This window comes from Rhincodon typus, chromosome 30 (assembly GCF_021869965.1).
Source record: "Rhincodon typus isolate 14 chromosome 30, sRhiTyp1.1, whole genome shotgun sequence".
Taxonomy (NCBI): Eukaryota; Metazoa; Chordata; class Chondrichthyes; order Orectolobiformes; family Rhincodontidae; genus Rhincodon; species Rhincodon typus.
In genome coordinates, this window is record NC_063361.1 from 4298935 (window position 1) to 4310649 (window position 11715).

Consider the following 11715-nt stretch of genomic DNA (forward strand, 5'->3'; position numbering starts at 1 on the left):
CAACTGAACCTGCATATTAACCTTAATAGAGTCCGGAAGTAGAACTCCCAAGTCCTTTTGTGCTTCAGATTTCTGAGTGGGCGCTTCTCCAAATTGAATTCCACATGGCATTGTCAAGGCAGCTCTTCCCAACTCCCCTAACCCCTGTCCTTTTTAATCAGTCAGGATACGATCATAAAATATCAAAGCTGACTGAATTCTGCTCTTTCATGATTTAAACAATGTTTGACCACTAAAATTCTGTCCTCGAGCTCCAGATCATTTTCAGTTAATAAGAAAATAATTACTTGAGGAAGAAGGCAGAAGATAAAGGCTTTGAAACAGCTCAAACCTTGCCTTTGGCTCTCCTTGTAATGTGTCATATTCCAATTCAATGTACTAATACTGCAGGTAAATATTCTCTAGTCCTCAGAGGTCCTCTCTTAAGGTGGGGACCGGAATAATAATGAAGTCAAACAAATCTTCTCCTACAGCTGAATAATTTCCTTCAGCACAAACTGAATGCAGCACCATGATTAAGATGCAGGTGGCTTGGTGCTCAGCGCACAGTGATAAATATCACAAGCTGTGTCGCAACAAAATATTAAACTCGATATTGACAAATCAGACCGTTACTGAAATGACAGAGAGATAACAATTCCTTGACATGCCTATTGACCCAAACACAATGGTCCAGCTCAAGATGGAATCTCTGTGCCCAAGGTTTGTTGCCTGTAGCGTTGATACATAACTCAGGAACACAATGTTCATCCTGGGACTGAGTAATATTGCTTCCGAGTCTTTATATTATCTGCTCCTTGCAAGCTTTCCCTGCTGTACCCTGCAGATCCTCAAGTAATTGTTATATTATTAGCAGGAATGCAGCAAAGTTCCACATTACCATTTAATTAGTCAAATGTATCTATCGATGGTAGTGTTCCAATAAGAAAGCAAAGATTACCTTAGCTCTTCAAATATTCATTCTTGCCTCAGTTGGGAGTGTTGTCAGCATCAAGGATGTATGCTGTAGATTCCAGGACACACTGAAGGGATGGCACAGTGTCTCAGCGGTCAGCACTGCTGCCTTACAGGTCTGGGGACCTGGATTTGATTCCAGTCTCAGTGACTTTCTGTATCCTCCCACTGTCCAAAGGTATGCAGGTTAGCTGGATTGGCCATGCTAAATTGCCCAATGTGCAGGTTAGGTGGACTAGCCATGGGAAATGTGGGGTTAAGGGGATGGAGTGGGTCTAGGTGGGATGCTTTTTAGTGGGTCGGTGCTGACTGGCCTCTTTCTGCAGTGTAAGGATTATATGGTACTCCGACACCTACGATGCTACTGGAGCCGAATATTAATGGAAATTATATTTTTGGAGGTGCTGAATTTGATTGCGTTAAGGCCATTTATGAGATCCATGTGCTTAATGAAAAATTTGTCAACAGCCTGTCCCCATAGTTGGAGACAGAAAAGTAAAGGAAGGGAATGGAAGTATAGAAAAGTTGCTGGTGTGAGGCTGATCAGGAGAAGATAGGGCTGGACCTGATGGTTTTCTGGGGCTAAGTGCAAGTGGTGTTAAATTTGGTGAAGTGATTCTCATTATGAGGCTGAATCTAATTGAACCCACTGCACTCCCGGCCGTGCAGATGCATCATTCCTTGCGTCCATGCCATCTTCACAAGCCTGTTGCTCACCTGGAGAAGTGTTGGCATCTCAGACCTGGCGACAGTGCAGAGGGATGGCAGAGAAGGGAAATTTGGTGCCGTGTTTCTCTGTGAAGCACCTGGTGAACAGTGTGGTGCTGTGAAGAGGTGATCTCTTTCTGGAGGACCATCAGAAGAGGCTGTGCCACAGATGATGCCCAGTTAGAGATCACCACTCAGGTCAGTGCCATATTCAGGGGGTGGAGGACTGGGCAGCGGTGCAGAATAAAGGGCAGTGACATTCTCTACTCTGCCAGGGTAAGTGCCATACTCTTTACCACCACATATTCATTTCATCCTTGGCACCTGTTTTATTCACTCAAGGGATGGGTCATCTCTGGGTAATAGCATTTATTGCCAATCAACCACATCACTGTGGGTCTGGAGTCACATGTTGGCCTGACCAGGTAAGGATGGCAGTTCCCTTCCCTAAAGAAACCAGATGGGTATTTCGTGACAATCAACAATAGATTCATTGTCATCATTAGACTCTTAATTCCTCTTTTTTTTAATTGAATCCAAATTCCATCATCTGCTGTGATGGGATTCAAAACTGAGTCTCCAGAACATTATTTGGGTCTCTGGATTAACAATCCTGTGATAATACCACTAGGCTGTCCCTTCCCCTGCATCTGCCTTCCATAAGCTCCTGACAACCCCGTTGTTGCACACAACACTTCCACTCGACTGACCCTCATTTTCCCAAACCCTGCATCACACACACACACACACACACACACACACACACACACACATATACCACACACCCCACACACACACACACACACACACACACACACACACAAGCACCACACAGAGGTCTGCTCAGATGAAAATGAAAATGTTGCATGCTGAGGCCTGAGACGACCTCCACACGTTGGCCCCACATGCATCATCACTAGCAGCTGTGCCGACTATTTGCATCTTCTTCATTCGCCCCCTTTATATCATCGAATATGACGTCCCATAACAGGGTGGAGCACTAACGAACAGGCTGAGAGAGAGAGAGTCTCGGCAGTGATTCTCGATCCTAGTCCTGGTAGACTCTCCCCACATGGAGACAAGGTGGTGCCATCCAGAGGAGGAGCCCCTCAACAGTTTCCCCTCAGGACATCACTCTTTGGGCAGTAACAAGGCACAGTGTCATAGCGTCATAGAGACACACAGCATGGAAACAGACCCTTCGGTCCAACCAGTCCATGCTAACTGAGTTTCCCAGACTAAACTAATCCCATTTACCTGTGTTTGGCCCATATCCCTCTAAACCTTTCCTATTCATGTACCTGTCTGTCCAAATGTCCTTTAAATGTTGTAACTGTACCCACATCAACTACTTCCACTGGCAGTTGATTCCACACACGAACCACCCTCTGTGTGAAAAAGTTGCCCCTCAGGTCCATTTTAAGTCTTTCTCCGCTCACCTTAAAAATATGCCCCCCAGTTTTGAACTCCTCCATCCTAGGAAAAAGACCTTTACTATTCACCTTATATATGTCCCTCATGATTTAATAAACCTCATTAAGGTTACCTCTAAACTCCTAGGCTCCAGTGAAAAAAATCCCAACCTATCCCTATGACTCAAAGCCTCCAGTGGTTGGACTAGGAGGGGTATCAATGCATATACATGGCTTTGGCTCTCTACAGCACCTTAGACTCCTCGCTTCTACTTTACCTCCTGTTCAGCTGGCGTGTACATGTGATTTTAGGCAGTGCCTCAGCTGTGTTAGTGCTATGGAGGCACAACACACAGAGAGAGTCAATGCTGCAGCTGACCAATGGGGCAGTCTGTGTCACCAACATATCATGTGGTCACGGGCAATGCTGTTCCCATGTGAACCTCCCACATCTCCTCCACTCATACACACATCAGCTCACTTTCCCTGCCCATTGCGAGTCCCTGCACAGCCACACTGCTCAAACATCACTCACTTGGTCTGTGCTTCACAGGTGGAAATAGAGTGAGCAGTCCTCTGCCAGTGGCTTGCCATCTCAGGATTAATGTGCCGCTGACATGCCCCAGCAACATCACACTCTCCATTCAAGTTGCCCGTTCCATCAAGCCCACGGGGTTCATCCTTCCTCATATGCCTATCAGCCTGTGCCCCCACGTTACTCTTAATCCTGAGAAAGGACATGACAAAGTGATAGTGGCCCTCACCAGCCCAGACCCTTGGATGATAGACACATATGTCCCTGACTGCAGCAGAGCTCCCTCCCTATGGTACCTATGAAATCAAAACACTGGGATGACCGGATGCCTGGGGTACAGAGGCATGTACCCATCTGCAACACAAAGCCAACTGGACACCTGAACATGGCCAAAGCCCAGGGATGGTATGGGAGGCTGCCCTTGACTAACCATGCTCTCCTTGCTCCCCCCACCCCCTCCCACCCCATGTGACTGAGCAGTTCCCACATGGAATACTCCCCGAAAATGTCCCACTACTCACTGTGGCCACATTGTGGCAGACTGATGTATGACAAGGTGTATGTACCCATGACTGAGCACTTATTCACAATACGGCCATTTACCAGGCTGTGTGTCTGCACTAATTACTGATGAAAGGCATGGCTGGGCAAGGCAACACAATATTGCAGGCATATCTGTAGGCACTAGGTGAATGCATGCTGTGACAGCAAGGGAACAACCCATGTAGACAACCTGATCCACAGCACGCCTGTCCCTATGGGTTAACTCTGTCCAATGCAACCATGCACTGTTGGTTAGCAGTGTGCCATGCTCAGTAAGTCTGAGCTTGCAGCGCGCACCGACAGTGCATTGCCAAGTGGTGGCGATAACTTCCTGAAAGCTGGGAGCTGGGTCGGTGGTGGGAGGGCTTGTGCAGATGGTGCTGGTGGCGGGAATGATGTCCTGCTCTGCGATATGGTTGTGGACCAAGTGGAGGTCATTCCGAGGATTTGAACCAGTCAGGAACTCGTTCTGGTTTCCATGTTGAGTGTTCCCAATGGCTAGTTTGTTTAGTGAGTTTGATACGATCACAACGGGAATACTAATGAAGTGATTCGGGCTAATAACACAGAGTATTAATCACCACCAATTAGTAACTATCTCCACACTGCTAGCGAAAAGTGTTAACAATGGGGTGAGTTGATCTTGACTTTAAAATTCCAGTATGCAAACTATCAGGCCAATCAACTTATCGGCTTTAGCCCCATTCGTTTCTCTAGTACTTTTTACAGGGATCAGGGCGGGGGTCACAATTATTTGCAATACAGCAATAACTTGAAAGAGGGAAGTGAACACAATATAGCGAAGTTTGTGAATGATATAAAAATAGTTGTGAAGGAAGGTATTGAAAATAGTTCCTGTGGTCTATAGAGGCATATAGACAGGTTAAATGAGTGGGAAAAATCAGCAGATGTAATATAATGTGCGTAAATGTTGGCAGGAAGAATAGAGGAGTTGAATAATATGTAAATGGAGAAAGACTGTAGAAAGCTGCAGCATAGAGGGATTTGGGGAACTTGTTCATGAATCATGAAAAGCTCCCATCTAAGCACAGTAGAAAAGAGGGAAGCCAAATGAAATGTTGGCCTTTATTTCAAAGGGAATGGAATATAAAAACAGTGAGGTCTTGCTAAAACTAACAAGGCCCTAGTCAGACCACAGCTGTAAACAGTTTTGGTCCCCTTATCTAAGAGAAGATATGCTATAAGATCATAGATATAGGAAAAGAATTAGACCATTCAGACTATCAAATCTGCTCCACCATTCGATTATGGCTGCTATGTTTCTCACCCCTACTCTCCTGCTTTCTCCTGCAACCTTTAATCCCCTTACCAATCAAGAACTTACCTCTGTCTTAAGTACACTCAATGACTTGACCTCCACACCCTTCTGCAACAGTGAGTTCTACAGATTCATCACTTTCAGGCTGAAGAAATTCTTTCGCATTTCAGCTTGAAAGGGCTGTCCCATTCACTCTGAGGCCGTGCCCTCAGGTCCTAGTCTCCATGTCCACTGTATTCAGGCCGCTCAGTACTTTGTATGTTTCAATCAGATCCCCTCATTCTTCTAAACTCCATCTACCAGACCCAGAGTCCTGAATTGTTCCTCAAATGACAAGCCCTTCATCCTAGGATCTTTCTTGTAAATCCCTCTGAACCTCTTCCAAGGCCAGCTTATCCTTTCTTGGCGATGGGACCCAAAACTACTCACAATATTCCAAATGCAGTCTGACCAGCGCCTTTTACAGCTTCAGTAAAACATCTCTGCTCTTGTATTCTAGCCCCCTCGAGATGAATGCTAACATTGCATTTGCCTTCCTAACTATCAATCGAACTTATATGTTAATTTTTAGAAAATCAGGACTCCTGAGTCCCTTTGTGCTTCAGATTTCCAATGCCTTTTCCCAATTAGAAAACAGTCTATGCTTTTATCCTCCCTACCAAAGTGCATAATCTCATACTTTCCTAGATTGTATTCCATCCTTCCAATCCTTTTCACTTCCACTCCTTATTCCATATTCCAATCCTTTCTCCTTCCCCCATCTTGACCATATATATCAAGCATTTTCCAGCTAATATCAGTTCTGAAGGAAGGTCACTGGACCCAAAATGTTAATACTGCTTTCTCTCCACAGGTGCTGCCAGACCTGCTGAGTTTTTCCAAAATTTCTGATTTTGTGATTTCCAACATCCGCAATTCTTCGTCTTTTCTGTATTCCATCTGTCACTTCTTTGCCCACTCTCCTAGCCTGTCCAAGTCCTTCTGCAGTCTTCCTACTTCGTCAACACTATCAGCAATACTGACATTAGAGGCAGTCTACAGAAATGTCACTAAGATTGTGTATGGAGGGACTGTCTTATGAGAAGAGGCTATACAGATTGGGTCTGTACTCATTGGAGTTTAAAAGAATGAGAGATGACCTTATTGAAACATACAAAATTGCTCAGGCACTTGACAGGGTAGATGTGGAGAGATCGTTTCCCTTTGTGAGAGAGTCTGGGGCCAGAGGACATAGCCTTAGAATAAGGGGTTGCCCATTGAAGACAGAGCTGAGGAGGAATTTCTTCTCTCAGAGGATACTGAGGAATTATTTACTGCTGTCCTGGCTGATTCATTAAGAGTGTTCAAAGCACAGATTTTTAATTAGTAATGGAAAAGGAGTTGAGGACTATCAGATCAGTCATGATATCATTGAATGGTAGCTTTAATTTGATGGGCCAAATGGACTACTTCTGTTCTTACATTTTATGGACTTCTAGTCTAATAGATGTCTGGGCTTTCAACTAAACTTCATTACATATTCTTGGGTATAAGTTCAATGGGTTGGATGGCCTCCTCCTAATCCTAATAGTCCTATGTGAAAATGAAATCCACATTACACTTGAACAAGCGTAACTTCAGGATGGTATATTGTTTTTCTGATGCTAGGATTAAGTACATCTCTAAACTATTCAAGCATGTTGTTAAAGGTGAGATTGAGAAGCCGGATATTATTGTAAACATTAGTTGGAATGACTGTTTTAGGGAAAAGATTAAATTTTTACAGAGTGAATTTAAGAAGTTAAGTAGAAGATTTGAAAATAGAACCTTAAAAGTAGTAATTTCTGGTTTACTCCCAATGCCAAATTCAAATGAGGGAAGGAACAGAAGGATAAAGGAGATAAATCAATGACAGAATAGTTGGTGTATTGTTCATGGATTCAGGTTTTTGGACAACTGGAATCTGGTCTGGGACAGAAAAGACTTGTTCAGAAAGGATGGGTTTAAAGTGAACTGGAAAGCGACCAATATCTTAGCAGGGAGATTTGTTAATTTCATTAAGGGAGACTTTGTACTGCTAGAGAGGCAGGGTGGAGGAATTCTGACTGGCAATGTAAGTAGGAAGATTGATGAGGAAGAAGGTGGACATTTCGGAGTCCACCCTGCTGAAGTTGGTGTCATCAGAATGTATGTGACGGAGACAGAGAAACTGGGAGAATAGAATAGGGTCTTTACAGGAAGCAGTGTGCGAGGATGTATAGCCCAAGTAACTGAGAGTTGGTGGATTTATAGTGGCCAGTCTATCCCCAGAAATAGAAACAGAGATGTCAAGGAAGGGGAGGGGAGGAGTCAGAGAGTGGTGGTGGAGGGTTGTTTTTCAGACTGGAGGCCTGTCACCAGCAGAGAATATAGAAGGCATGGTTAGTAAGTTTGCGGACAACACCAAAATTGGTGGCATAGTAGACAATGAAGAAGGTTTTCTGAGATTACAAAGGGATCTTGATCAAACAGGTCAATGGGCTGAAAAATTGCAGACAGAATTCAGTCTGTACAAATGCGTGGTATTGCATTTTGGTGCAACAAACAGGGGCAGGACTTGTACAATTAATGGTGGGGCCTTGGGTAGTGTTGTACAACAGAGCGACCTAGAGGTTCAGGTGCATAATTCTTTGAAGTTTGTATCACATATAGAAAGGGTGGTTAAAAAGGCATTTTGCATGCTTGCCTTCATTGGTCGGTCCTTTGAGTATAGGTATAAAAACAGAAATTGCTGGAAAAACTCAGCAGGTCTGACAGCATCTATGGAGAGAAATCAGAATTAACGTTTCGGGTCTGGTGACCCTTCCGCAAAACATTCTTTTGAGTATAGGAATTGGGACGTCATGTTGAGATTGTACAGGACATTGGTGAGGCCCCTTCTGGAGTACTGCGTCAGGTTCTGGTTGCACAGTTGTAGAAAGGATATTATTAAGCTGGAAAGGGTTCAGAAGAGAATGGATGAGGGATGCTGCCAGGCGTGGAAGGTTTGAGGTATAAAGAAAGGCTGAAAGGTTTTGCACTGGAGCATAGGAGGTTGAGAGGTGACCTTACAGAAGTTATAAAATCATGATGGGTATAGATAGGATTAATGGCAGATGTCTTTTCCCTAGGTTGGGGAATTTCAACACTAGGGGGCATGTTTTTAAAATGAAAGGAGAGAGATTTAAAACAGATATGAGGAGCAAATCTCTCACACAGAGGGTGGTTCACATGTGGAATGACTTCCTGAGGAGTGGTGGATGTGAGCACAATTGCAACGTTTAAGACATTTTTCCTATTCAATAGGAAAGGTTTGGAGGGATATGAGCCAAGAGCAGGCAGGTGGGACTAGTTTAGTTTGGGATTATGTTATACATGGCCTGGTTGGACCGAAGGGTCTCTTTCTGTGCTGCGTGACTATGACTCTATGACTCTGACCATTGTGCCCAATCTGCAATTCCATTGTTTCTTCCTGAAATCGTTTTTTCAGGACTTGATGTTAAGTAGACCAGCAGCACACAACACCAGTGGGAAGAAATGGATCCACTCTTTCTTCATCTGAGGAATTTCCAGAATACAAGCTCCCCACATCATCACTGTAGACCTTGTTATTATTGAAATGGCTACTGCTCACTCCATGGTCGAATGACATGCAGTTACTGACGAAAAGCCACTTACACAAGTTGATGCTTATTCCTTGGGGAATTCTCACAAGAATAATTTCCTGAAAGAATCAATCATTAACTAATAGTCAAATAGCCAATAGTCAAACTCATCTCTGAATGGGGAAGCATTCTTCAGGTTGAATATGGGTGATAGTTTCCCAACGGAATTTCTGAAAGCAATCATCAAAAGGCCAAGAGCACAAATCTGTGAATCTGATTTTGACTTCCTGAACAACATTGTCAATATTTAGACAGCTCTGCTAATTGTTTGCTAGAGTGGGTTAACAGCCTAATTGTGGTGCGTTGAAAAAGGCTCACTGTTGAAGGAGGCCTTTGTGTGTTTATCTAGTGTAGCAATCAAGTCCGTGGGAAGATAAAGAGGATGAGGAGGTATGTATAGAACATTTAAAATTGTGTGCTCTCCTTCCACATTCAGCTCTCTCCTTCCTCTTCAGTCCACTTGAGTGGGAGTTGAAGTATTAGTTTAGAGGATCCCTGGATTGTCCACAGCAGTCCCAGAATGGAAGATTGATTACCTGGCGCTCTGCAGAAATACTTTGCATCAGCAGCTCACACACATCTTCTATTCTGATGACATAGAGTCATAGAGTTGTACAGCACAGAAACAGACCTTTCAGTCCAACATGTCCACGTCAACCAGATATCCTAAATTAATCTAGTCCCATTGCATTTAGCCCATATCCCTCTAAACCCTTCCTGTTCATGCAGTGAAACCAATTTTTCACGAGAAGGGATATGAAAGTTTTACGGTTTTCATAATGTAACAAAGTGTTCACCTTTGAACATCTATTTTATTGCACCTTATTCGCATCTTTTAGCAATCAGTGCAATAATCTGCTCTGGAACTGGTCTCACTGTCATTTACATCTCTCCGTCATCACAATCCTAGAAAGAAGAAACCCAAATAAGTTAAGATCAGGCCCCACAAAACAATGTTTTCTTGCACTTTTTAAATGTACAGTTTAACCAAGGATCACACACTTTTGTTGAATATGTATATTGGCAATAACAGAAAATTTAAAACATGGCATGAAAGCTGAGTGAGGTGGGCCGAAAGGAACAATAATTAAACAACAGCGTGGTGTAGATTCATCATATTCGGATTGAAAAGGTTAAATTATTAATAATATGTCATTGAACAGCTTTGTACTCCCTCGAGTTTTAAAGATTAAAGGGTAATCAATCTGACTTCCATAAGATAATTAAAGGCCTTGATCAGGTATATAGAAACTATTGTCTCTGGAATCCTGAAAAATTTGATTTGATTTTAATTTATTGTCATGTGTACTCAAGTACAAAAATGCAGGAGTACAGTGAAAAGTCGCCACACAAGGCTCCATCTTAGGTACAAATACTTAGGTACAGAATCTTAAGAATAAGGTAGAAAGAAAGAACAAAGTTAAAAGTTAAACATTGCAGTAATTATACTATCTTGTAAAACATACAAAATAAGATGAGAAGTTACACATTGCAGACCTTCTTAGGTCTGCAGGTCCTTAAGTCATAAGTCGTAAACCTTGGAATTTGAATGAAGCCATTCAGAGATGATACCAGGACAAATCTCCCAACACAAGGCATCAGAAACTTTCCCCTAAAACTGAGGTTAGGAGTCAAGTCAAAATTTCAAATCCAAACTGAAGGATTTTTTCTGGATGGGGATATCACCAATTATGAAGGAACAAATGGATTAGCTTTATTGTCACATATTCTCAATGAGTATAGTGAAAGTTTATAAGTCGTTACTTACAGTGCCATCTTAGATGTAAAGGTGCCTAGGTACAGTGACTTTAGTACAAGATCTTAGAAAATAGAGAAATAAAATGCCCAGCATTGCAGAAATAAAAATTTGGAACAGCGGTCTTCCAAACCCACCCCACACCCCCAGTCTCCAGTTTGTACCAGGCCCTGGCTTCAGCTTCACCATGAGATTCATGAGGCTGGGAGATCACTGCAGACTGCCACACCAGGCTGAGAGGATGCCACGCCGGGAAACCACCCTGGGGGACCATTACAATAGATGGGGAGGCCACTGCGCCAGGCCAGGAGGTCAATGCCGTGCCAGAAGGTCACTATGGGAGGTTGCTGCGCCAGGCCAGGAGGTCAATGCCGTGCCAGAAGGTCACTGTGGGAGGTTGCTGCGCCAGGCCGGGAGGTCATTGCCATGCCAGAAGATCGCTATGGGAGGTCGCTGTGCCAGGCCAGGAGGTCATTGCCATGCCAGAAGGTTGCTATGGGAGGTTGCCGCACCAGGCCGGGAGGTCAATGCCATGCCAGAAGGTCGCTATGGGAGGTCGCTGCACCAGGCCAGGAGGTCAATGCCGTGGCAGGAGGTCGCTATCGGATGTCGTTGCACCAGGCCAGGAGGTCAATGCTGTGGCAGGAGGTTGCTATGGGAGGTTGCTACGCCAGGCCGGGAGGTCACCACTCCACTCTGGGAGGCGCCTACAGGAGTTCGCGAGTTGTCAGATGCTGGGAGTCGACTGGAGGCCAGGAATCATCACCGGTTAGAGAGCCAAGGACAATAAATGTTGTTACAGTCAAGATCAGCCCTGAGTTGCTTGAACAGTAGGTCAGCCTGACGGGCTGAATGGTCTTCTCCTG